Genomic DNA, 27,296 nt, shown 5'->3' with positions numbered 1-27,296 from the left:
AGCTAGGGCCCCGGTCTCCTAAGCTTTGCAGAGGAAGAGCAGCTGGGGTTGGGCTGGTGCCTCTGAAAAGCCCTTTTAGAAACTTGCCCAGAGTCCAGTAACATGCACAGATCTGAGATGAGATGGAGGGAGACTGTGAGCATCAGGGAAGAAGAAACGGTTTTAAAATGAATGAAGCGGGCCGGGGAGTGGGCTGGTTCCAGAGAGAAACCATGAAAGGAGTGAAAGTCAGATTTTCGGGGAGGCCCAGCCAGCTGCATAGCCTGCTTTCAATGCCTGTGTCAGGACAAAGGATGCTGCGCCCCCTGGTGGCAGACTGGCGGTCGGCGCCCGCGCGCTGCGGCGGAGACCGGCGACCAGACCCAAGGACCAGCTGAAAAAGTCGGCGGGTCAGATGCCTTTTCTTCTGTTTGCTAAGGGAGTTGAAGTTGAAATAGCCTTTGCTTTCTCAACTCTGCAGTCTAAATAGAGACGTTGGTGTAAAGTGAGCGGGTTTTGTAATTCTGGCATGCAATTTAGGCCGACAGGACAATGCCTGTTTAGAAGTAACCTAGTGGGGTGGGAATTGCCCTGGCTGGGAGAAAAGATCGGCATTTAAGCGCAGAGCTGGTCTGAGGAGAGTCTTTAAAAATTTAAGAACCTCCCTTTCTCAGTTTTAACACAAAAGGGGCTACAGTAAGATGTTTTAAAATTCTTTTGCTGGGATTTATGAGATAATCGTTACTCTTTTGCCAGAGCCTTGCACATTTGACATTTTTATTATTGTTTTCTATTTATATGCAGGTGCAAATGTTAGGTTTCAGCATCCTGAGTTCCCTGATTCTGATCAAAGATTTGTGTGACTCCTTTCCTTTAAAAATGTAAAGAAAACCCTCCCTTCATCGCAGAAGCCATCGTCTCCACCTTTTGTGGAGCCTCCTGCAAAAAGCCGCAGTGAGTGCAGGTCTTTAGTCTCTGCTCTGTTTCTTTTAAAAATAAAGTATGAAAGTGTTGTGCTGGAAATTATGCTGCTAAGTGTTACATGTGGTAGGTGTGAATGTATGTTTCAATAGTTCCAGGCACAAGACCAAAAACTTCCCCAGAATTAGCAGAATTTTCAGCTATAATCTGGCTAACATTTCAGCGAATAGGTACAAAGGCCTGTTTGGGAGCACGCCACCTCCAAGGAGCTGTAGAGTTGAGTTTCCACTGACATATTGAGCCGTCCCTTGTATGGTCAGGTGATGTTCAGTGGGATCAGCCCCAGGAAGAGTTTTGTGGCTGCGAGTTCCCTCTCCTAAAACCTGCAGATCGAGTCTCTGCGTAGTCAGTTGTACCCCCAGGGCAATTCTTCTTGCTCTGCACTTGAAGTCTTATCACAACAGAATGGGTACATTTTTTTGTTTTTGAGTTTAAGAAACTGATTATAGTGCTTTCAAGGATCAGTTGAGTAGCGACCTTAGTAGGCAGAGCTTCAGGGAGTATGTAGTCAGCGTGGATAGTGTCCCTAGGCCATATGCTTCCCGGGAGGAGCAGGGCTGCCTCTCTGAGAGGAAATGGGACGAAGAACAGAGCCCACACAACACGGTGGATGGCGGCTGCTGAGCACAGGGCTGGTGCTTTGACCTGGAGCACTGTGCCTTCAGTTCTCTAAAGTGAAAGCGTGAAAATGAAAGTGTTAGTCACTCAGTTGTGTCTGACTCTTTGCAACCCTGTGGACTGTAGCCTGCCAGGCTCCTCTGTCCAGGGGATTCTCCAGAATACTGGAGTGGGTAGGCATTCCCTCTTCCAGAGATCGTCTCAATCCAGGGATCGAACCTGGATCTCCTGCATTGTAGGTGGAGTCTTTACTATCTGAGCCACCAAGGAAGCCCGAACAACTGTATCCTGGACTGAACTGTGTTGGGTCCGCTCCACAATTTTATATGTGGAAGCTCTAACCCCCAGGGCCTCAGAATCTGACTGTATTTGGAAATAGAACCTTTAAAAATTGTTATTCAATTAAAAGGTCAGTATGGTGGGCTCCCATCCAAGGTGACTGGTGTCTGTATAAGCAGAGGAGATCAGGATGCAGGCAAGTACAGAGGGAAGACCCTGTGAAGATATAGGGAGAGGGTGCTCATCATTGAGAAGGAAACGTCAAGACTGAGGCCTTAGAAGAGCCATCCTGCTGACACCTTGATCTCAGCTGCATAGCCTTGAGAATTGTGAGAAGATAAACTTCTGTCATTGAAGTCACTCAGTCTGTGGACTTTGTCACAGTAGCCCTAGCGAACTAACGCAAGCGGCTTCGCAGCACCGGCCAGTTCTGTGTTCCATTTGGGGAAGAAAACCTAGAGCATCAAATTTTTCTAGTTTTTGAGAGAGGTTAAGAGTCTTTTGCTCTTTAAATGTTGGCAGCAGGGCTGATGGCTTCACAGACAAGCAATCTGTGTAGTCCCATGAGACTGGTACTCAGAAGGGCCTCGGTGCTTGGTGTCACGTGAAATTATTCAACGTTGAACAAGGGGTTTGCATTTTCACATTGCACCAGACCCCACAAACTATGGAACCAGTCCAAACATGAAGTTTAAATAAAATTGAAGCATGGTTAATTAAGAGTGTAGGGGCTGAAACAAAATATGTCTGAGGCTGGATGCAGCGTGGGACACAAGTTTAAACTTTTTGTTGCTAAATAGATTATGACTTCCCATTCCCCCAAGCCCCTGGGAAGGAATTTGTGGAGCCCAGAGGTTTCTGGGGGTGGGAAGAACAGTACACATAACTCCCCAGGTGTGATTCCCTGAGATTCTAAATACATGAGCTGCTGCTGCTGCTAAGTCACTTCAGTCATGTCCGACTCTGTGCGACCCCAGAGACGGCAGCCCACCAGGCTCCCCGGTCCCTGGGATTCTCCAGGCAAGAACACTGGAGTGGGTTGCCATTTCCTTCTCCAATGCATGAAAGTGAAAAGTGAAAGTGAAGTTGCTTAGTCGTGTCTGACTCCTAGCGACCCCATGGACTGCAGCCTACCTGGCTCCTCCGCCCATGGGATTTTCCAGGCAAGAGTACTGGAGTGGGGTGCCATTGCCTTCTCCAGAATACATGAGCTAGTGTGACTCTAACAACATCAATAACAACAACACAACTTTTTTTTTTCAGGGATGGTTTATCAGAACCTCAAAATAAGAATATGTTGAGAAGAGGTCCAAGAGGAGGAATTAAGTGTTTGGTTTAGGGTGAAGAGCCAGGCTGGCCCTGTGTATGCCTGATGCTGGAAGCTCTCCCAGAGCCTTGCCCCCGGGCACCTAGTTGGGCTCTGGGAAACTGGAACTGAGTATGTGCCCCACTGTGACCTCCATGACTCTGAGGGGCAGTCCAGCTCCCTGGACAAGCAACGTGGAGACACGACAGTGACAGGAGGAGAGGGACTGGCTAGACCACAGTTTTCTGCCCACAGTTGGGGAGCAGGACTCTTTCTCCTTCGGGCTGAGCCAGTCTCAAGGTTCCTGAGAGGTTTCCAGTTGGGTTAGGAGGGCTGAGCTGCGAGGCAATCTGGGCTGCCTGTTTCAAGGTGGGCCTAAGCCCGCGACTTGTGATTCCTGAGGGTCGTGGTGCACGCCATGCCGGTTGACTCTCATTCGGAAGGGAAAATTTTGCCCCTGTGGAAATGAACATCAGTCATCAGGGAGCAGAGTCCCGGGGATATTATGGAGAGATCCTGTTTTTAAGGCTCTGCACTGATTTACAGAAGCTCACTGAAAATATTATAGTGGAATGTTCAGTCAGGAGGTCTGCTTTTCTGGTTCTATTTCTGCCCAGTACTGGCTAACTGGAGAGTGTAAATTTTAAAAGAAATAACTTCATATGCACATTTATGCAAACTCCCTCAGGGGAATGAGTGAAAGACTGTTTGAGACACTCTGAATTTTTTGGAAGAAAGCTGCTGTATAAATTAATATGGAGTTTTGTTTTTTTCTTCCCCCATCCCAGGTCTGCAAGACAGAACTGGAAAGAACTCCTCCCATCACTCATGGGAGAAAATGAAGCTCTTTACTGGCCTCTATCAGAGAAGCTAAAAATTTCCCTTTTTCCTGCAAGTGTCCCAAACCCCATGACTCTTATTTCCAGGTCAGAGACTAAGATTTTATTTTTATTATTCTTTATACTTGGCTTATGGAGAGTGCCCAAATGGCATTGTGATGGACTAATGATTATAAGCCTTCTCTGGGCAAGGCCAGGCCTTGGGTGTGAGAGGAAATTCTATCAAACCTACTCGGTGATTTGCCCAAAGTCACCTGCTACATTCTTCTGACAAACAGCACCCTCCTCCATCCTGGAGTTGGCAAGCAGAGTCCTCCTCTGGACTGAACCCATCCCAGGATTCTTAAGGGGTTGAGGTAGTGATCCAAAATCTAAGAGAACTGGAATTCGGTATGTGGCATTTCTGATTTCATTCCTAAATGGTAGTTCCCTTCAGCGTGTGGAATATAAGAAACCTCACTAAAATTTTTAACTTAAAAGGCCACTGGGTTAAGACAGATGAAAATTATGTCCATATGAAAACTTGTCCACAAATGTTCACAGCAGCGTTATTCATAATAGGCAAAAAGGAGAAACAGTTCAGACAGCCACCAACTAAATAAATGGATAAACAACTTGTGGTTTATCCTTACAATGGAATACCATTTGGCAATAAAAAGGAATGAAATATTGACACATATTAAAACATGGATGAGCCTTTAAAACATTATGTTAATTGAAAAAGCCAGTCACAAAGGAACAATTAGTACATGATTCTATTCATATGAAATTCTTAGACTAGGCAAATCTAGAGAGAAGAAAATAACTAGTGGTCACCAAGGGGAATAGGTCAGAGTGCAGGCACTGGAAGATGACAGTTGAGTGGTTCAGAGTTTTTGTTGGGGGAGTGATGGAAATGTTCTAAAATTAATTGTGGTGAAGGTTGAACAACTCTGTGAATATACCAAAAAACAGTGAATTTTGCACTTTAAATGGGTAAATTGCATGATGTATAAATTGTGTCTCAATAAAGGTTTTAACCTTTTTTTTTTTTAAAGATACTCTAAAAAAGACCATTGGTTTATGTCTTTTTCTGAAGTTTATTGCCTTGAGATAGATATGAAAGTGTTAGTTGCTCAGTCATGTCTGACTATTTGCCACACCATGGACTGTAGCCCACCAGGCTTCTCTGTCCATGGGATTCTCCAGGCAAGAATACTGGAGTGGGTATAAAATCCAGGGGATCTTCCCAACCCATGGATTGAACCCAGGTCTTCTGCATTGCAGGTGGATTCTTTACCATCTGAGCCAGCAGGGAAGCCTTGGGATAGATATGTCTAGGGTTAAAAACAGATTGTATGAACCAAGAAAAGTGAGAATGTGAAAACTGATTTTTATCTTAGGTAGAGATACTGATTTGAAGAACTACACATAGCCACAATACCTGTAACAGTTTCAAACTGCTAAATTTTTTTTTCTAAGCCTGAAATCATTAATATGTCTGTAAACAATGATGGGAAGTGGCTTTGTCTTTTTTGTCTTTTCCCTATTATTTTCTCCTTCTTAACTAATAGCACCCCAGCGTTCTCTTGAGGAACCACCCACCTCATTTGCAGTCCGGGTGGTTTGCATGTTGCCGACCCTATGTTTTAGGCTTTATGACTCTGACCTGATCAGGTAGCAGATTCTACCCAGTGTATTGGTGCTGAATCACATCAGCTCTTCTGAATCCACCGGTAAATTTTCAGGAATTTTGTGAGCCAGTTGTTAAATATCATCACTATTAAAAATTAAAGTATATGAATATATAATTAAATAAATTATATTTAAAACAAAGTGAATAGGTCCTCAAAACTCACCACTTTCTAATTATTTCAATTTCTTACTCTATTATCTATGCTCTTAAGGCTTTTTACATCTCTTGGATCTGGATGGTGGAAGTACTATAGAGTGCTCTGCTATTGTGCATCTTCTCCCAATGCCAAGTTCAGTTACTTCCAGTTGACGGCTTGAAAGTGGACATGGTGGCAATATTTACACCACAGAGGTAGGCAAATACTGTATATAAGGGTTTTTCCTTTTTTGTCAAGGAGATTGTTAAACGGTTACTAGCTCGAGTGGGTTGAATGGTGTCCTGGCAACAGTTGTCTACATCTTAGTCCCAGGAACTTGTGAATATGATCTTATTTGGAGTAGGACTCTACAGGTGAAATTAAGGTTCTTGACATGAGATCATCCTGGATGATCCCAGAAGGCCCTAAATATAATCACGTGTGTTCTTACTTGGAGGGAGATGAACACAAAAGCACAGAGGAGAGACGCAGATCTGAGGAGGAGGCAAGATGGTCATTGAAGCAGAGATCTGAGTAAAGCTGCTACAAGCCAAGGAAACCTGGAGCTACCAGAAGCTGGAAGAGATAAGAAACAGAATCTCTACCAGAATCTCTGAAGGGAGAACAGACCTGGTGACATCTTGATTTTGGATTACTGACCTCCAGAAATGAGAAAGTAAATTCCTCTTTTTGTAAGCCACCCAGTCTGTGGTGGTTGCTTCTGGCTGCCACAGGAAGCTAAGGGCCCATCCAACCACCGCAGCACTACCGCATGGCCCGGTGATGGGCATGTGAGCCACGCTGAGACAACGGGAGGTCAGCTCCTATTGCAAAAGAAATATACCCCTTCTACGAGAGGTTGCTAAGTGGTTCAGTCTTTGCCAGAATATTTGCCAAAGAAGGAGAATAGCACAGAAAGTGGTAAAATTGGGATGCAGAAACAGAAAGAAGAGAGAGAGTCAGAACCCAGATAATGTTATTTGAGAAGCTGAATCTATTCTACTACTGAATTTTTAAAATTCTATGAACAAATTACTTTCTTTTCTTTCTAAACCAAGTTCTTAACCAGTTGTTGTTCAGTCACTCAGTTGTGTCCAATTCTTTGTGACCCCATGGACCGCAGCATGCCAGGCTCCCCTGTTCCTCACTGTCTCCCAGAGCTTGGTCAAACTCATGTCCATTGAGTCAATGACGTCATCCAACCATCTCATCCTCTGCCGCCGCCTTCTCCTCCTGCCCTCAATCTTTCCCAGCATCAGGATCTTTTCTAATGAGTTGGCTTGACCAATATAGACATGTTAATTTTCACAGCACAGATAGGATTGTAAATACATAAAATTACTATCATTTCATTAGTTACTATTGAAATCAAGCATAACTATATGTCAAACAGTGAACAATCTGAGATCTATCTGAACAAAGCATGCTTATTTGTTCCACTGATAATTACTGAGCCAAACATGTCTCATTCTACTCAGGACAGATATCCATCTATGTAAGAGCTAACAATTTATTTGCCTGTAAGGAGTTCAGTGTAACCCACATTAATGAGATTACCAGCAGGATTAACTTTCCATTTTATAGTTCATATTTTTCCAGACAGTACTAAATTCATGTAATTTCATTATTCTTCCTAAAGAGAATTTGTTTAATGCACAGCTAAAATATTTTAACTTGTTTATGAGATTACATTTAAGTACATTCACAGATCATAAAAAACTCTTTTGGAGTTTTTAGGTTGGGAAAATGTTCTTATAGTTATTTCCAAATGATGTTGTACCTTTGGTAATTTTGTACATTTCAGCAATTTTCACTTTCCATTATCCTTAGTAATTTTTTAATGTGGGCAAGCACATTTCTGAAAGGAGCATGCCAGAGAAAATCCTAGGGACAGATATACCATACTGAACTATTTTTAAAGTAAAACCTTTTTATCTTCAGCTTTTCTATCACTAAACCACTTTTCCAGTTCAAGAGTTTTAAAATTAATTCCCCACCCCCCATAATCCTATCTCTTACCTCTACTTTCAAATACCTTTGTCTTTTGATGAGCGCATTTTGGATGAATTCCCAGTCAACTTTCAAAATTTAATTAAACTCAGCTAAGTTTAACTCAGCTTTAACAGATAGTTTTTTAATAGCTGATTAACTGGGAGCCCATCTTTAGGAATTCTAAGAAAAAAAGGTTGGTGAATGTTGCATCTTGATAAAAGTTCTAATACTGATGTTACTAGCATCAATAAACAAATGCCTGCTTGTGTTGATTTAAAAAGACAATAAACTTTCAAGTGCAAGTATCCAACTAATACGTTATTCCGAGTATTTTATATTTGCTAGTAGCATTACTTATCAAAAAGAGACTTTGAGTATTTTCAAGTCAAAAACCCCACAAAAACCAACAACCACATAGGGAATAAGAGATTGTACTGAGGACATATACATTAATCAGTCATTAACAATTCAAGCCTACTCTTCTAGGATAATTCTTCTGTACAAAAATGTAGCCACTACTGGGGAGAGATGGATTGGGATTTGGGGGTTAGTAGACACAAACTGTTATTTATAGAATGGATAAACAAGATCCTGTTGTATACTCGGGGAACTGTATTCAATACTCTGTGAAAAACCATAATGGACAAGAATATGAACAAGAATGCGTGGAGGGATGTGTGTGTATCTGAATCACCTTGCTGTACAGCAGAAATTAACACAACAGTGTGAAATCAACTATACTTCCATAAAATAAATTTTTTTAAAAATAGCGACCAAAATTTTGGAGGTGATTAGGTTCACTATCAACTTAGAATTACAAGGAACCATGGGGAAATTAAAACTACAGCTTTCAGAGTCCCCATTTTTATAGCCCCCTAGAAGCCTAAAATAAAAATTGGAAACACATCAAATTGAGCAAAAACAGAAGTAAACAGTCTCAAAATAAGTGTTTAGAAAGCTACTAAATAATTAAATATTACTCATTCTTGATAACCCTGGCTATGGAGAATTCAAACAAGTTTGCTTTTTTCCTAAAGCTAAAAAGAAACTCACCGCCAAAGTTGAAATACAAGGAACCGGAAAAAATCAGTGATTTGTTCCCTGATGGCAACTTTATGCCAGAGATACGAGAGTTTCTTTACACGGAATTGTTTTCTTCCTGTGGAAAACATCGATAGGAATCTAGGTGAATGGATATAATTAAGTAGTTGTGTGGCTCTAAAATGCTTCCCCCCCACATCAAATGCCCCAGCGTTTTCCCAGGAACCAGAAGAGAGGAACAGCCTTCAGAAGAGTTAGGCCCTCGAGATATTTCCAAACTGCCTGGGGGAAGGCTTGGACCAACTACAATAGGGAACCATCCTGCCTTGGACACGAGTCTAAATTGATGACCTAATACGTCTTTTCCAACTCTGACTGCCACAGTTTTATGAGCATCAAGAACTGGGCATCTGCCATAGTCAACAAACAGAGCTTCCCAAGAGCTTATACATCCCCAGAAACTCAAATACACCAAAAACCTGGGAGCACAGTCTCCCAAGGCTCGGGGTGCCACCTCTAGCTTTCCAGGTATGAAATGGAAATACTTCTCTGGTAGGATGATTCTTAAAGGAAAGGAAGTATGTATCACTCTCCATGTTACCATGGTTTAAAAGCTCTAAGCCAGAGCAGACCCAATTGCTGAGAAACATGAAGAATAGCTTAAGGGTCCCTCTTTCTCAGGTGGTGGTGATTCAGTCGCTAAGTTGTGTCCAATTCCTACACAGTTGTGTAGCCCGCCAGGCTCCTCTGGCCATGGAATTTTCCAGGCAGGGATACCGAAATGGATTGCCATTTCCTCCTCTAGGGGATCTTCCTGCTCCAGGGTCTTAAACCTGGGTCACCTGCACTGGGGGTGGATCCTTTACCAACTGAGCCACCGGGGAAACCCTCTTTCTCAGGGGCTCCCCCTCCAAAGCCCTGTACTTATTTTGTATTTGTAATTTTGCGTTCTTTTGGTGGAGTCCCCTTAATTAATAAGCTGTAGACCCTTCCCCGTCCTTACAAATGGCATCGAATCTTCACTTGATATGAGTGTGAAAATTAAACACAAAGTCCTCTTCATCTTTTATGGCTATTCTTTACCCCTGGCAAGTCACTATTGACCATGAGGCCTCTTGGTTTGAGTCTCTGGTCCTCAGTTGTCCTCTCAGCCACAACAGTGGTTCAAAATCCGACTGCTATTTAAGCTTATTCTCTTTAGCTCCTTTATGAAATAACCCTCCATTGTGGGCTAATTATTGCAATGGCTTACAGACTCTAAAGGCCAGAAGGTTTTCCATGCATGGTCCTCCTTTCGGTTAAGCTGCATCACTGTTCCAACATCAGCTAAGTTTTGTTTTCTGTTCAAGTTGAAGGATGTGGACTAGGCTTCCACACTTTTCAACAGGCTCTCTTGGCTCAAGAGACCAAGCCACAGAAACATTTACTTTTTTTTTCTGATTACAAAAGTAACAGCATGTATATAATATACATCCATAAATAACTTGAAACGTTGTAATATATAGCACAGAAAGTGAAAATCTTTCCTAATCCCACACAGCTGAGAAAACCAGTTAACATTTTTTTTTCAAGGCATATATTAACATTTTATTTATTATTTTACAAAACTGGGATTGTATTCTCAACTTTGAAGCTTGCTATTTTCCACCTAGCAATATGTCTTAGACATATTTCCCTGCCAGTCTGTAAAGAGTGATCTTCCTTTTAATCTTCTTTTTAATGGCTCCATGGTATTGTATTGTGTGGCTGAACCAAACTTTGCTGAACCAATTGCCTGTTAATGCACATTTGGGCCCTTTCCAGTTTTCCCTGTAACACAGATTCTTGCAAGCATCATTTTACACTTACATCTTTGAGCAGTTGTAGGAGTATTTCTCTATGATGAATTCCCAGAGGGTGAATTATTATCAGGTCAAAGGGTATGAGCACTTCATTTTTAATAGCTATTGCCAAATTGCCCTCCAATAATTTTATACCAATTTACACCCCAAACTACACTGTAAGGAGGAGCCTGCTCCCCCCACCCCTTAGCAACACTAAAATCGGGCAATTTAGAGATGTCTGATGTGAGTTAGGAGTTAAGAGATTCAGCCTGTGGAGTTTTCTCCCTTTGTGAACCGCTAACAAAGACATCAAAAGTCTCCCCCTTTCCTTGATGAGCCCTCTGCTCTCTGAGCCAATACCCAGACAGACATCTAGCTAAGATGAGAAGCAAAAATTCTAACACCTGATCCTTGTGCCTAGCTGGATTAGAGATGATTCACAGTGAATGTATAAGCAAATGTGTTAGTTCTATAATGCTTAATAACTTAATCATGAAAGAAATATAAAGAGCGATCTTGACTTGGGCAGTACTGTTTTAATGTAAACAGCACATTTAATCTTACAGTATCAGAAAACTTACCTCTGCACAATTCCTGGAATTCACCCCTGTGTTTAGTGGAGCAAAGTCATTTGAAGAATCTGTTCTTTAAAGGTATGTGATAAGTGACTCTGAGTCAGGCCATTTAAGAAGAGCTCCATTTGCCAACACCCAGTCTAAAGGAGCTCATTTTGAGGATTACTATGGTTTATGTGTCCAGAATTAGGGCCACTGGGCACTAGACTGGGAAGAAACTTCAGGATTTATCCAGTCAACAGATTTTGAAACTCTAGCTCTACAAAGCCTTGATGTTTCTTCTTGGAGACACAAGTTGACAGAGGAGTAAGGTGGAAGGTCTTAAAGGTTCATGGGATTCTAACCCTAATTCCACAGGAGCCCCACTTCCATCTGCTTCATATGGTGGGCTACACAGCATGTTATCTGGAGCAAGCCAATCCCTTCCTTTCCTCATCGATAAAATAGACTTGAGAGCAGAGCATGTTAAGAGTGGTGAAGATGAAATTAAATAATACTATGCATGTAACAGGCTTCCCTGGTGGCTTAGACAGTAAAGAATTTGCCTGCAATGCAGGAGACTTGGTTTGATCCCTGGGTTAGCCCAGTGCCCTGCACATCCCAAGAACTCAATAAATGTTTACTAATTTATTATGTATGATTTTCCTTTGAAAATGGATTCTGCTACTAAAACATACACTTTGAAACCACCCATTTATTTGTTAGTCTTTCAAACAAGGTGACTCTTTCAGATGGAGTAGTGTTAAATTTAATTTCCAAGTTCTAATCCAGTGATCCTACTCTAAGACCCCGGTCCACTTTCATGGAGACTGCTGGAGGCGCTGAGAATGATCAGCCTCCCACATACCAGGTGGTTCCACTCACGAACCAACCAGCTAAGATGACAGCTCCTCAATCTGCATTCCTATTGATTCATAGAAGAAATACCAATGTACGGAAAAAATGGTTTTCCTTGCCTTGTGGGAGAAGGTCCCTGCAGGTTCACCATGAGAAATGATCATGAAGGTTGCAAAATGTTAAAAATATTACCAAGTTGCCATCTCTTTCATGACTGTGAGGACAATGGAAAGGAGTTCTGAAAGGGACACTTAAACCTTCTAAGTTTGGCTGAAGTTTCCCTTCTTGGCCAGATGTTTTTCAAAGGAAGAACTCAGTCAACAAATGTACAGTCTTATCAAGCATTTTCTTAGGAAAGCTTGTCTTTGTGTAGGGGAAGCTTTCCTAATGAATCACAGACGTGAGGCTGGAGGGGGAGAACATTTTCCTCTTTGAATGGTCCAACACAAGACCAAAACCCAGGGAGTAAGGAGCAAAACCTTCCAAACTGTGTATCTTTTCTACCCAAGAACGCCTTCCATGCCCCTCACTGCTGCTGTGGGAGAGCCAGACGTGGGTTTGGGAGGGGCTTCTCTGTGTCAGGGCCATTGGGGGTCTGTGCTAGACTTAGAAACAAGCAGACATAAAAGCTGTAGAATTAAGGGTTGAAAACAGCATGTAATGAAACCCCTCCCTCCAGACGCTCTTGATCAAAGTCTCTCCTAAGACAGCCGATCTACAGTTGCATACATAACACTTTGGCAGCACTCTGTCCTCATGGTTTTCAACAGAGGTTTTTAGACCTCTGAAACTGGGCATCGTCCCAGAATTGAGATCCAGCTGCATTACGCATACCAGAAGACACACCAGCACAGCCGAAGCCTGTGCAACCACTTTCTTTTAACCTCGCGTCTGTGAAAAATTACTTTCCAAAAAAATAAGTGAAACCCGATGTCTTCTCCGGGTGGTTATTTTTGCGCCTATGAAGTCAATAAAACTCTCCAGATTTATTAGACAGCCCTGCTGCGGGAGACAAGACCACTTCCTATTCCCCAGCAGAAATGTGTGCCATTCCTTTCTGTAACCTTCTGACCACAGATTTTCGTTTTATTCATTTCTTTTATTTTTTCCCAGAAAATTTGTCAAAACCTTCTAAGATAAGTGGCTTGGCCTGCACTAAAATCCCAAATTCTGGCATCCAAAAGTGACAAAATGAACACATTTCAGGCTCCTCTAGCTTTTCTTCTTTCCTTCCTATTTTAGAGAGACCCCCGTTTCTTTTCGTCAGAAACAGCAAGGGGTTTGGCTGTCTTTCCTTCAACCTCTCTAAACACGGAATGTAACACCTACCAAGTTACACTCCTGTGGGCACCATGGTCCCACAGTCCATGATCACCATGGAATGATGACCATGATAATGACAACTGGAATCGGTTCTATTTACTGAGCCCCTACTGTATATGCTGGGGTTCTCCTGTATGGAGATTCAAAAATGTAGAGGATGATATACCTTCTTCCCAGAGCTTAGCATTTACTTGGAGAAATAAACATGTAAACAAGTATAAGTCATTTAGTGGGACAGATTTCTTAATAAACATTATGGGATATAAAGACTAGAACATGGAAAGGTAATGATGGGTTTCTCAGAGGAGATGACTCTTGAGCTGTGTGTTTAAAGATGAGTTGGAGTTTATCAGATAAACTTAGGGTAAGGCACGTCATACAGAGAGGCTACCAACTGCTGAGGACCAGAGCTGTGAAATAGCATGCTACATGTGCGACCTAAGATGTTCTGTGCAATGGGAATGAAGGTCAAAATGTTGTAAACAACCCGTGTTCATGCATGAATGTGGGTAGGCTTTTTAGGAGAAGAGGAACTACTGAACAGGATAAAGATTTGGAGCAATTGTGATAGATGTTCCGCAGAGAGAGCACAAGGGGTTGAGTGCTATCCAGGAGCAAAATGAAGAGAGCCTGAACCAAGCCAGTGTGATGGTAATGAGGATGAAGATTTAAGAGTGATAGCAAAATGGAAGACGTTAAAAGGTCGTAGAATGAAGATTCCCACTCCAGGATGACTATTAAGCAGTTGTATTTCATTATTTAACAGTGAAAATTACTTCCAAAATACTTTTAATATTAAATTATTGACTCACTACATTTCTTTCTCCATCTACTTCCAAAAATGATTTGCAGTAGGAAAGAGATTGTAGCAGCAGCCAGGACCACCATGTGTGACTATGTAACCTTGGCCATCTACAAACTGATGAAGAGCATTTGTAGGGAATCATCTTTAGTTCAGTTATTCTGAATATCATTTAAAGAAATTCATACCAGCACTATCTTGACTAGTTTGAATTTTGATTATCCTCCTGTTAATATGAAACATTTATCTCAACTTAATTGGTACTTCCTTGGATGATAACTTCTAGTTCACTTACTCATATTTTCAGGGAACTGAGAGAGAAGGTGGGGCTTCCCAGGTGGCTTAGTGGTAAAGAAACTGCCTGCCAATGCAGGAGACAAGAGATATGAGTGTGGTCCCTGGGTTGGAAAGACCCTTTTGGAGAAGGAAATGTCAACCCACTCCAGTATTCTTGCCTGGAGAATCCCATGGATAGAGGAGCCTGGCGGGCTACAGTACATGGGGTCACAAAGAGCTGGACATGGCTAAGTGTGCATGCGTGCACACAAACACATGTGAGAGAGAGATAGAGAAGGTGTTCTTGGCTACACCTACTCATTTGGTTTTGGCAAAGGAAAGAAGCTGAAGTGCAGCATTTGGGGAATCAGATGACTCTTAATTTGTTCCCGATGAAACTAAGACACACCTAAGCTCAGTTTTCCCAACTGTATAATGGACCAGCATTAATGTCTATCTCATAGTTTTGATGTAAAAATTAAATGAGCCAATGAATAGCAAGTACTTGGCACATAGTAAGGTGACAGGTCTTAGTACTCTCTATGCTGTGCTGGTGGAGAAGGCAATGACACCCCATTCCAGTACTCTTGCCTGGAAATCCCATAGACGGAGGAGCCTGGTAGGCTGCAGTCCATGGGGTTGCTAGAAATCGGACACGACTGAGCGACTTCACTTTCACTTTTCACTTTCATGCATTGGAGAAGGAAATGGCAACCCACTCCAGTGTTCTTGCCTGGAGAATCCCAGGGACGGGGAGCCTGGTGGACTGCCATCTATGGGGTCGCACAGAGTCGGACACGACTGAAGTGACTTAGCAGCAGCAGCAGCAGAGTGGGTTGCGGTTTCCTCCTCCAATAGATCTTCCCAACCCAGGAATGGAACTCATGTGTCCTCCTTTGGCAGGCAGATTCTTTACCATTAAGCCACCTGGGAAGCCTGCTTGAAATATACTCCTTATAATTTTCTTGTTTTATAGAAAAGGAAACTTAAGCTCTTTGAGGGCGTTCATTTATCTTTGTATTTCCAGTCCATAGAGTAGCATCCGCCTCAAAACACCCAAGTGTCTTGCTAACAGGGATTGCATAATAACTTGTCCAAAGTCAAACATCTAGTAAAGAGCATGATTAGTATTCAGACCTATGTCTGCATAATTCCAAGGCTGGTGCTCTTTTAATAATTTCCCAGTTTTATGGTATAAAAAAGGACATGGAAGCTGACTGAAGTGCTGCTTTATACCTTTGTTTACTACTAGTTTTCAAATTATTTAATTGTCATCCTTTAGGGTTCTCAGTATGTGCTGGGCTGGCCAAAAAATTCATTCAGGTTTTTCCATAAGATGTTACAGAAAAACCCAAATGAACTTTTTAGCTAACCCAATAGTTTCCATTCATATCATTTAAAGGTTATTTCCAGAGCATTTCTACATGGGTCAAGATCATGGTTTGTATTTTTTGCTTGAGTCCTATTTCCAGTTTTTAATGCTCTCCAGGTAAGTTTCACCTACTAGAATCTACAAGAGACACTTCAGCCTTAATATCTCCAAGCCAAAGCTCACTTACCAGCCGCCCCTCTTCCTTCTCCAAAGTTTACCCTCCAGAAACCCTGCTTTCCCTTTTGTTTTGGTAGATGACATGTTCTTCCACCCAGGCACTCCAGTTAAGATTTTAGATTCAATCTTTACCCCTCCTATTTTCCTTACTCAGCTGGTCACCAAGTTCTATTGTTTCTACCTCAAAAAAGATATTTTCAGATCTGGCTTTCCCTTTTCATCTCAGCTGCTACTGTCTAATTCAGTACAGTGGTCCCTCCATACCTGTAGGGGATTGGTTGCAGCCCCTGGCCCCTGCCAGAATACTAAGCTCCAAGGATGCTCAAGACCTTTACATAAATGACATAGTATTTGCATATAACCTACACAGATCCTCACATATACTTTAGATCTAGATTGTGAAGTGAAGTCACTCAGTTGTGTCCAACTCTTTGTGACCCCATGAACTGTATATCAGGCTCCTCTGTCCATGGGATTTTCCAGGCAAGAGTGCTGGAGTGGATTGCCATTTCCTTCTCCAGGGGATCTTCCTGACACAGGAATTGAACCCGGGTCTTCCACATTGCAGGCAGACGCTTACCGTCTGAGCCACCAGGGAAGCCCGTCTCTAATTTACTTATACCTATACAATGTAAATGTTATGTAAATAGTTGTAAATATAAAGTAAAGCTGTGTAAATTGTTGCTGGCAAATTCAAGATTTGCATTTTGAAACTTTATGGAATTTCATATTTCAAATATAATCTATGGATACAGAGGGCTGACTGTATTTCACCATCTTTTGCCTGAAGAGTTTGGACAGCTTCCAAATTGACTTTCTTACCCTCAGTACTTTCACTCACCAGCCTTTTGAAGGCAAGATGATCTTTCTCTAACTTGGAACAGATCGGACACTCTCCATCTCTAAAAGCTTGGGCAGTGGCCCTCACCTTCAGTTTAAGAGGTTATACTCACTCCTGTGTAATTATTTTATTTAAAACTGAGCCCAGTCAGATTTTCCTGCCACTCTGCTCATGTGTCCTTGGCTTTAGCTCTCCTGAACCGCTTGCTCTTCCATAAATGCTGAACGCACTGTGGGACTGCCTTTCTTCCAACTGCTTCCTCTGCCCAGAATGACCTTCTCCCTTTTGGCCCTGAAAACTCCTGCTCATTCCTTAAGACTCAACCCAATATCACATCCAGGGTGAGGCTCTTTTCACATCTCCCAGCTGACTCGAGGAAAATTAATTTTCCTTTGCATTCAACAAAACACTTCCAACATTTTTATTAAAATTAGTTCTTTATGTATTAATGATCCATGGAAACTCAAGGGCAAGGACTACTTAATTCATTGATGTAAGCTTTATCCCAACATAAGCCTAGTTAAGGTTTTATTTATTTTTTTCTGTTTAAGGAAAAAGACCACATTGTTTGCTTGTTTTAATAAATGATTAATAGTGTAATTGGACTTCCCTGGGGGCTCAGCCAGTAAAGAATTGACCTGCAATGCAGAAAATGTGCAGGAGACACAGGTTTGATCTGTGGGTTGGGAAGATCCTTTGGAGAAGGAAATGGCAACCCATTCCAATATTCTTGCCTGGGAAATCCCATGGACAGAGGAGCCTGGTGGGCTACAGTCCATGGGGTCACAAAGAGTCAGACATGACTGAGCGACTAACACACACACATCCATGAACAAATCTACTTTATAAATACATAACCTCCCTCCAGGCACAACTTTGCTTAATAACAGAGGTAAAGAACAGCTATGACTAGGACAGATTGGCCTCAGGATCATATGAAATAGAAATCCATTAAAGCCAGATCACTCCTAATAGTGAGGTTTCTTTCGACTTGAAGGCTTTCCTACCCTGCTATGGGCCACCCTCAACATAGGAGGTTTTAAATGTTTTATAACTTTTCTTAGAGTTCTATCCATCTCTTTGTTTAAAACAAATTTTCCTCAGTCCTTTCCAATCCACCAGAGGACCAACATTTTCTTGAAGTTATAGATTGCCTATAATCACTGAAACCTTTATCTTTTCCTCCTCTGTATGTCAACTTTGTAAATGAGTTTTTCTTTTCTGTTGTAGGAGAAAACACTAGTGTAAAGAACCATATACTAAAAATATCAAAGTTCCTGCTTCTTAGGGTATATAGTCTATAAATTCCTCTTGAAAGGTATTTAGTGGTGTATAGGATTGTTGAAATGAAAGTCAGATCTCACTGGATAAGGAGTCAGAGACTCTAGGTTCTAGTTCTAGCCTACTTGAGTCACTTGAGTGATAGTTGGGCAAGTCACTTAAAACACCAGGTTGCAAATTTGGAGCACCTAGGCCAGGCTTGGACCACAGAAGTGTGTTGCTTAACCCTTATAGTGCTTGAATGAGGTGACATTTAATTGGGAGATTCCACATAAGAATGTAGGTTTATATTTTCTCTCGAGAAATCAGATCTGGCCACAGGGGTCCAAGATTTCTACTCATTTTGTACTAGCAGAGCCCCTGAGCCCTTTAACATGGCATGGGCTCTCCAGGGCCCCCGTGACTTCATCATTTTCTACTGGCCTTTAGTCTGCTCTACACAGAGGCAAATACTGATTTCTGTTTGTCCGTGCACTTGTACTCAGGGTGATATCAAAAACATTTCACTACTAAGGCATGGGGCTCACCCATCAGAATGGATTACCTTTGTGCTAGGTACAACATCCCAGGGATGCCCTGCTCTCCCTAGCTGCTTGATTGTTGGGGGAGGTTCAAGAGCTCCTAGGGCAAGGGCAAGGGTGGCATCACTGAGTGGGCTGAGAGGCTGAGAGCAGTCTCCAGATGCCAAATAGTATAAGGACTTTGCTGACCTCAGGAGCACATCTCCTGAATTTAAGCTCTGCTTCATCTGTTGTTTTCTCAGATAGATATATTCCTGTACCCATGTCTCTTATTGAAAGCAAGTAAATGAAAGAAAACTAGATTTTTTTAAAAAGGCAGAATGGTTTTTCTTGCCCTTGACTGACTTGTTCATTTACCAACTGGCCGCTACAGCATATGAGTTTGATTTCCTGGTACTAACCAATCTACAAACTCTTTTCCAGCCTAAGCATAAGGAACCTCTAATTTTATCCATTTTATAAATGGAGTGAAAATTTTGCAAAACATCTTGAAGAATTTTGCAAATCATTGTACAGAGTTTATATAAGGTCTAAAACACTATTTGAAATAACAAATCACCAATAAATTATCTCCATTTTCTTATTGGGCTTTTCAATTTTAAAAGTACTCTGATGTTCTTTCTTTTTTCTTTTTTTAATTTAGCCGTGGCTATTTTTCAAATGGAATTAATGACCAAAAGCTAGCCTCATTCTCTAATTACAGTAAGAGACACTAGACAGGAGTCGTTCCAGACACTGACCCATCTTGGCTCAGGGAGAGGCTCTGGGCAGTTTTACTATGTGCTGGCTTAGTACCTGGGGCCAGGAAACATCTGTTAGAACATGCGGTCCAGCGGGTGCTCTGCTTAATTATAAAATGGCATTTCAGAGTCCCTTTGAGTTGGCTGGCCTTAGCTTCTAATGCTATACGATCAAGCAAAATGCAATTCTTGACGTTCTATTAACAGAATATCCAAACTGAGTATTGCAATGCTTTAAGAAGAGTAAAAAAGTTAAACTTTTGCCCTTGGGGAAAAGGTATGGGGAAAAACAAAAAAGAAGTGATTTCTAAAAGCAATTGAGAAGCTTAGATCTGAATGGGTATTCCTTCGATAGGCAATGGGGGAGCTGAGGTAGGAATGACTCACGCTTCTAGAATGAACTGTTTATATAGTGCTTCCTCCTCTTCATTCCCTGTTTGGAAGGTCAAGGACAATGACAACTGAGAAGAAAAGAGAGAACTGGAGAAGAGTGAGTGAATGCTGGGAGCATCCAGAGTCCTTCACCTTGACTGAGACGACACACTTCTGAACTGAGTTTATCAATCAGTTATGGCCCAGGACTTAGGGTTAAAATTTGGAACACATACCCTTGGGAATTCTTCCTAATGACATGAAACTCTTATTAGTCCTTATGAGAACTTACCTTCCCAAATCCTCTTATACAGTGATGATAGAACAGAGCCTATTGTCAGCAATGTCTGCTGGAGTACCTTTTGTCTCATAGCTTGTTGTAATCACTTCCAGACCAGGGTATATTTATGATTTACATAATGTTATAGAAGAAGAGGTCTTAAGGGTTTTTTTCCTCCAAACCTTTCTGAATTATTATTTTAGACTCATTGCCAGGTTTTTTTTTTTTTTTTTTAAAGGAGGAAGTTGATGAACTTTTAAACATGTCATTACATGCTCTGAAATAGCAACTCTTTGTTCTTGTAGAGTTTCTTGTGGAAATTTTAGGACTGTGTGAATGAGTGAGTGTGTGTGTGTGTGTGTGTGTGTGTGTGTTTAGAAACAGGTAGAAAAGGAAATGGGTGAAAAGGAATACTTGAGGTTCACTGATAAAATTAAACACATATTGTGTGTTTCTGTTAGAATAAAAGTTGGCAGATTTGGGAGAATCTTACAGAACATTTGGAGTAGGTTTTGGAAGGGCAGCTCTATGCTCGCTTTTCATCATGTTTCAGTAATTAGGGGTGGGAGCTGAAGGGTTAAGCCCTAAAGCAAGAAAATATCTCTAGTTCAGAAAACAAAGGGAAACTTGCATATTTCTTAAGATGACATCGGATCAGCCTGTGGATTTCAAGCAATTATGCGATATTATGATCCCCACTGAGCATGCATTAGTTGGAATACTGTTCTTTCTATTTCTCCATATCCCGGGGTTGTACACTGAAAGAGCCCTGTTCAACTTTGCATGTCAGAATTTTGAAGGAAAAATTATAGTAAAATATGTTTAAAACAGTGGGGCCTTATGTGAGTGAACACAACATTTTCCAAGGCTTTCAAAAATCCTTCTGTTAAAAATATGGTTTTTATTTTGTTTCTTTCTTATACATTTTTTTTTTCTTTTCAGTCAAGCTTTTACCTCCCCTCCTTCCTGGAGAAAATCAGAGAGAAGTTTCCAAGGATATCCATAACAGCCTACATTTAGGGCCTGGGGATGTACAATGGATTTGTTTTAAATGAGACACCCCACGTGGAAAATAAACAAGTGAGAAAAGTTCATCTGTGGATATAACTCTAGTTCCAACAACTGTGGTGACAGTCACACTGTCTGAGTAAATGTCCCCCAGAGTCATCTTGAGAGCAAAATGATTATTAATTGAGGTTTCTGTGAGTTGAAAGATGGGTTGTTCATAAAGGGGAGGAGCTTTTCTAGACCTCGAGAAACTGAAGACTCAGCTCCTGGGCTGTTCTAAAAGGTGAAGTGTCTTTTAAAAATGGAATTAATTAAAAACAAAATAAAACAAAAAGCAGGCACGGCATAGTATACAGATTAGGAATGATGGTGAATGAATTTGATATCTATTTTATTCCATGACATTCTTTCTCCGAAAGGAGAGAAGTAATTTGTTTGATCAGTTAGGGAAAGCATTTCGCTGTTAATGATGAGATCCTGCCGCTGGATTGCTGGGGCTCGTAGGGTGATTTCTTAAAGTCACCAGGGACCCAGGCTCTTTCTAGCTCTCTGCCCTTTCATCCTGCGGCTAAGGTGTCCCTCTAGTCATTGTATGTTCTCTCCAAGCATGAAAGAGGAAAGGGTAGAGAAAGGTAGGGTAGAGAAAGGTAGGGTAGGAAAGGCTCTCGAAGAAAGCCACGAGAACGCCATCGGGCCAGTGGACCTGAGTGGCGTGCAGGCGGAGGCGCTGGCGAGCAGGCATGCAGAGCTGAAGGACCGGCTGCAGAGCATCGGCCAGGGCTTCGACCGGCTGCGCGCGCAGGGTCAGCCACCAGAGCTACGGCGCCGAGACTGAGTTCACGGAGCCCCGGGTGCTGGACCTCTGGGACATGGCCAAGTCAGCCAACTTCACCGAGAAGGAGCTGGAGTCCTTCCGGGAGGAGCTCAAGCACTCTGAAGTTAAAATTGAAAAGCACAACCATTACCAGAAGCAGCTAGAAATTTCTCACCGGAAGCTGAAGCACGTGGAGAGCTTTGGGGACCAGGAGCACGTCACCCGCAACAAGGAGCGCTACGCCATGCTGGAGGAGAAGACCAAGGAGCTGGGCTACAAGGTGAAGAAGCACATGCAGGACCTGTCCAGCCGCATCTCCAGGGCCCGCCACAACGAGCTCTGAGGCCACAGCGAGCTCCGAGGCCCCGCAGCGCAGCCAGCCGCACGGAGGAGGCGGCGGCAGCCTGGGGTTCCCGAAGAGGGCCCCAGGCCCTCAGGGCTCACTTGTCTGCCAGCAGAACCTCAGGGAAGGCGTGGAGGGGACCGGCCAGGAGGGGCCGTAGCCGGAAGGGCGGACAGACTGCCGCGGGTGCCCCGGGGCCGGGAGGAGGAGCTCCACGAGCCCGCGCCCCCTGCCTGACAGCCAGGTGCCCCCATGTCAGCTGCTCATGGAGTGCTGGCCGCCATGCTACAAGGCCACGGTTTGCGTTGAAATCCTATGACTGCCACTGGAAATGCCATGTACAGAAGTCCTTACACATACGTGACAGTATTTAATTAAACCTCGAGGTCACAGCTGTAAAAAAAAAAAAAGAAAAGAAAAGAAAGAGGAAAGGGTAAGGCAAAAAGGAAAGCCCTCCTACCCTGATTAATTCCCTTTAAGGAGCTTCCACAGAAGCACATCGGAACATTTCCACTTACAATTCAGTGGCCAAACCTTTGTCACAAGGCTGTACCTAGGTTCAAGGGAACCTAGGAGATGTGGTCTTTTAGGAAGAAACATTACTCTCCTAAATGAAATCAGGATTCTATTACGGTAATAAGGGACGAGCAGGTATTAGATGTGAAACTTGAGGTTTCTATCATACTCATATAAAGTATCCTTAATGCCAGTATAATCTAAGAATTACTGATGCTTCTGTTTGAATTATATGGTGCTTAAGGCATTAGCTTAACAACCCAATGTTGCATTGAATTGTCTCAGTGCACATGGCCAAATTGAATTCTTTTATACATCTCTGATCTGTTTCTCCACTATTAGTGAAGTTTAAGCTACATAAGCTTGGGGGTACATAGCTAAGGAGCAGAAAATTCCATTACTCTTGAGCCTTCAAATTTAGCAAATAGTTTCTTGTCTAGAAATTATATTGAGAAATGATTGCATCTTCTGCAATCTTTTTCTTCCCCATACTACTGAAGCTTAAATTTCCTACATTATAAAAAGGTGAACATTTTAGAAAATTTGTGGGTTCGTAATTGGAGAAAAAGAAGAAAATAGGAAGACTGGCACCAACTTGACACTATTTCCTGCATGGTTGATTATTCTGTGAATTTCTTCACTCCCCTCTTAAAATTCTACCAATTAAAGATTCACTTTGGTTCCCAGGCATCCCTTTCTAAAAATATCGGTTTATAAAAAGAGATAAAGTTATTAGTCATTCAAAAATCAGTGCCAATTACTTTAATCAGATTGCTTTCTTATTGGCTATGATACAATTTCACTTAATGGGAGGTATTTATTTATCTAGTTTATTTATCTTGAAAAATAATATGCACTGGTGGCAAAAAATTCAATCTGAACAAATAAATATACTGTGTAAACAAGTCTCCCTTTCACCCCAGATTCCAGGATTCATTTCCTTGGTGATGGAACAATTACTAAACATTTCTTGTGAGCATCATCTAGAGACATATTCTGCATGGAGAAGCATACCTAGGTATAAACACACATATACATATGCATATATATGCAATGCAAATATATAAAAATCCTTTTGTTTTACCCAAATGATCAAATATCTGTGTATATTATTTTGTAACTTTAAATTAAAAAAAACATTATTGAAGAATATTTTTTTTAATCAGCATATATACCTAGTACATTAGAAAAACTCTGCTAAAATAGGAGTTTTTAGGAAGGGAAGTAATTCTGTATTTATGGAGCATGGAGCATTTGACTTTAATATTTTATTGTGAAATAACTGTGTCCTGGGGTCTATGAAGGAAAAAGTTAAAAGAAAGGAGAAGAATGGACTGGCCTGGAATCTTAATTCCCGTGTGTGACATTGTTCCGACAGAAAATAATGTTCCAAGTTCTTAATAATTAAGTTGAATACTCATCTAATTTCCCTGGAATGGTCGCCATTTATGCTTGTTGTCCTGGCATACTGTTTGACCACTTTCATTTTCAAAATGGTCCCATTTTGGATGACAATTATGTAATCACTGTTGTAATAACAAATGGACAAATTAAGTATTTAGAATCAGCTGCAAAGATTAAAAAGGCACCTGATGGTGGGGATTTGTCTACTTGGGACCCTGCTCGGCTCCTTACGAGCATTATGATCTGGGTCAGTTGTTTCACTGCTCTTTGCCTCAGCTCCCTCAGCTTTCTAAAGGGAATAGTGACTGCCTCAGAGTGGAGTTATAAATGCTCGATGCATGCCTGAGAGGGGCTCGTCACAACGTCTGCTCCACATCTGCATGTGCTCCTGCTCAGTTGTACCTGATTTTTGCGACCCTGTGGACTGTACGTAGCCCACGAGGTTCCTCTGTCCATGGGATTTCCCAGGCAAGTGGGTTGCCATGTCCTACTCCAGGGTATATTCCTGACCCAGGTATCAAACCCACGCCTCCTGCATTGGCAGGTGGATTCTTTTACCACTGACCACCTGGGAAGCCCCACTTCATATGTAGGGTTCAATAAATATTACTTATTATTTTCACAATTTTCCTCCCTTTGCCTGCTAGACCACTTCATTCTTACATTGTATAAAACTATGAACTGAGATTCATTTAAAGGAGCAGTCATCATCTTCTAATGATGGGCTGTGGTAAAGACATTTAAGAAGAAAAAAATAGACAAATACAAGACAGTGACCGTTGATTGGAGGGACCCATCACTCCCACCCATCCACAGCCCTACAGAAGAGGGACATCAGAGTGTGGTTTGAAGGTAGAGCAGCACTTTGAACTTCAGACTTGATTTGATTTTGGCTTTGATATTAAATGTTTTTCATTTTAATAGCATTAGAAAAGGATGTGTGCATTTTCTCTAGCAAAGAGGAGATATATTTGAAATGAAGGGGAGACACTATTGTAGCCACTTGTACTTCACAAGCAGAGCTGTATTTTCTGTTGAAGGAACTACTTCAGAAAGAGGGCTCAGGAGAACTTATAATCAGTCATACAAGGTGGTACATCTTAACATCATGTGTAACTTTCCATATATTTACTATTTCCCCCCAATGCATCCCTTAATGGATCTCCTTCTGGCAGAAGCTACATATCAAGCAATGAATGCTGACTATTTTTCAGACAACCTGGAAACCCCTGAGGACTTTTCAGTTCAGTTCAGTTCAGGTGCTCAGATGTGTCTGACTCTTTGCGACCCCATGGACTGCAGCATGCCAGGCCTCCCTGTCCATCACCAATTCTCGGAGCCTATTCAAACTCATGTCCATTGAGTCAGTGATGCCATCCAACCATCTTATCCTCTGTCATTCCCTTCTCCTCCTGCCTTCAATATTTCCCAGCATTAGGGTCTTTTCTAAGAGTCAGTTCTTCGCATCAGATGGCCAAAGTATTGGAGTTTCAGCTTCAACATCAGTCCTTCCAATGAATATTCAGGACTGATTTCCTTTGGGATGGACTGGTTGGATCTCCTTGCTGTCCAAGGGACTCTCAAGAGTCTTCTACAACATGACAGTTCAAAAGCATCAATTCTTTGGCACTCAGGTTATAGTCCAGCTCTCACATCCATACATGACTACCAGAAAAACCACAGCCTTGACTAAACAGATCTTTGTTGGCAAAGTAATGTCTCTGCTTTTGAATATGCTGTCTAGGTTGGTCATAACTTTTCTTCCAAGGAGTAAGCGTCTTTTAATTTCATGGCTGCAATCACCATCTGCAGTGATTTTGGAGCCCCCCAAAATAAAGTCTTCCACTGTTTCCACTATTTCCCCATCTATTTCCCATGAAGTGATGGGACCTGATGCCATGATCTTCATTTTCTGAATGTTGAGCTTTAAGCCAACTTTTTCACTCCCCTCTTTCACTTTCATCAAGAGGCTCTTTAGTTCTTCAATTTCTGCCATAAGGGTAGTGTCATCTGCATATCTGAGGTTATTGATATTTCTCCCAGCAATCTTGATTCCAGTTTGTGCTTCATCCAATCCAGCATTTCTTATGATGTACTCTGCATAGAAGTTAAATGAGCAGGGTGATGGTATACAGCCTTGACATACTCCTTTTCCTATTTGGAACTAGTCTGTTGTTCCATGTCCAGTTCTAACTATTGCTTCCTGACAGGCATACAGATTTCTCAAGAGGCCAGTCAGGTGGTCTGGTATTCCCATCTCTTTCAGAATTTTCCAGTTTGTTGTTATCCACACAGTCAAAGGCTTTGGCATAGTCAATAAAGCAGAAATAGATGTTTTTCTGAAACTCTTTTGCTTTTTTGATGATCCAATGGATGTTGGCATTTTGATCTCTGGTTCCACTGCCTTTTCTATAACCAGCTTGAACATCTGGAAGTTCATGGTTCACGCATTGTTGAAGCCTGGCTTGGAGAATTTTGAGCATTACTTTACTAGCATGTGAGATGAGTGCAATTGTGTGGTAGTCTGAGCATTCTTTGGCATTGCCCTTCTTTGGGAAAAAGGCCTTTTGGGGAAGGTCCCTGGTGGCTCAGAGTGTAAAGTATTTGCCTGAAAAGCAGGAGACCTGGGCTCAGTCCCTGGGTTGGGAAAATCCCCTGGAGAAGGTGAAGGAGGAAACAGACAGAACAGGCTCTATCTTGAAAGCAGGACTCCATCTTGGGCTGGACTGTGGGCTTTGAGCTACATGCCCAGTATCTATGGAAACGACATATCAACTGGAAAACCAGACCCCCTGGATGGAAGAGCCCCAGGGCTCATACCTAGACTCTGTTGCCTAAAAGAATACCCTAATTATCTGTGTAACCGAATAGAATCATAAATTCTATTATCCTTATTGGGGTATGACCACAGGCCTATTGATAATTGTCCACTGTTAACTACCTAGGCTTAAAGCATATGAATCACGGGTTGACTTTGATTGTATCTTTCTTTTCCTTTGTTCAGACTAGTTTTAGGGGATTTGGTGAGGTGGGTTTGGGCACGTACACTTAGGGTATATAAGGTTTTCAGAAAAACTGGTCAGGGTCTTTGGCTAAGAGGAGACTGCCTTGGGCCCGCCGGTGTAATAAACTGCACTCCACTATC

At 42.0% G+C, this 27,296-nt stretch overlaps 1 pseudogene; it reads left to right on the top strand.

Annotated features, from left to right (window-relative positions):
- The first annotated feature begins 355 nt into the window (after nt 1–355).
- LOC133252588 (alpha-2-macroglobulin receptor-associated protein-like) lies at nt 356–27,296 on the top strand (annotated as a pseudogene).

Source organism: Bos javanicus, chromosome 8, assembly GCF_032452875.1.
Source record: "Bos javanicus breed banteng chromosome 8, ARS-OSU_banteng_1.0, whole genome shotgun sequence".
NCBI classification, from domain to species: Eukaryota; Metazoa; Chordata; class Mammalia; order Artiodactyla; family Bovidae; genus Bos; species Bos javanicus.
This window is presented reverse-complemented; position numbering and strand designations above follow the sequence as displayed.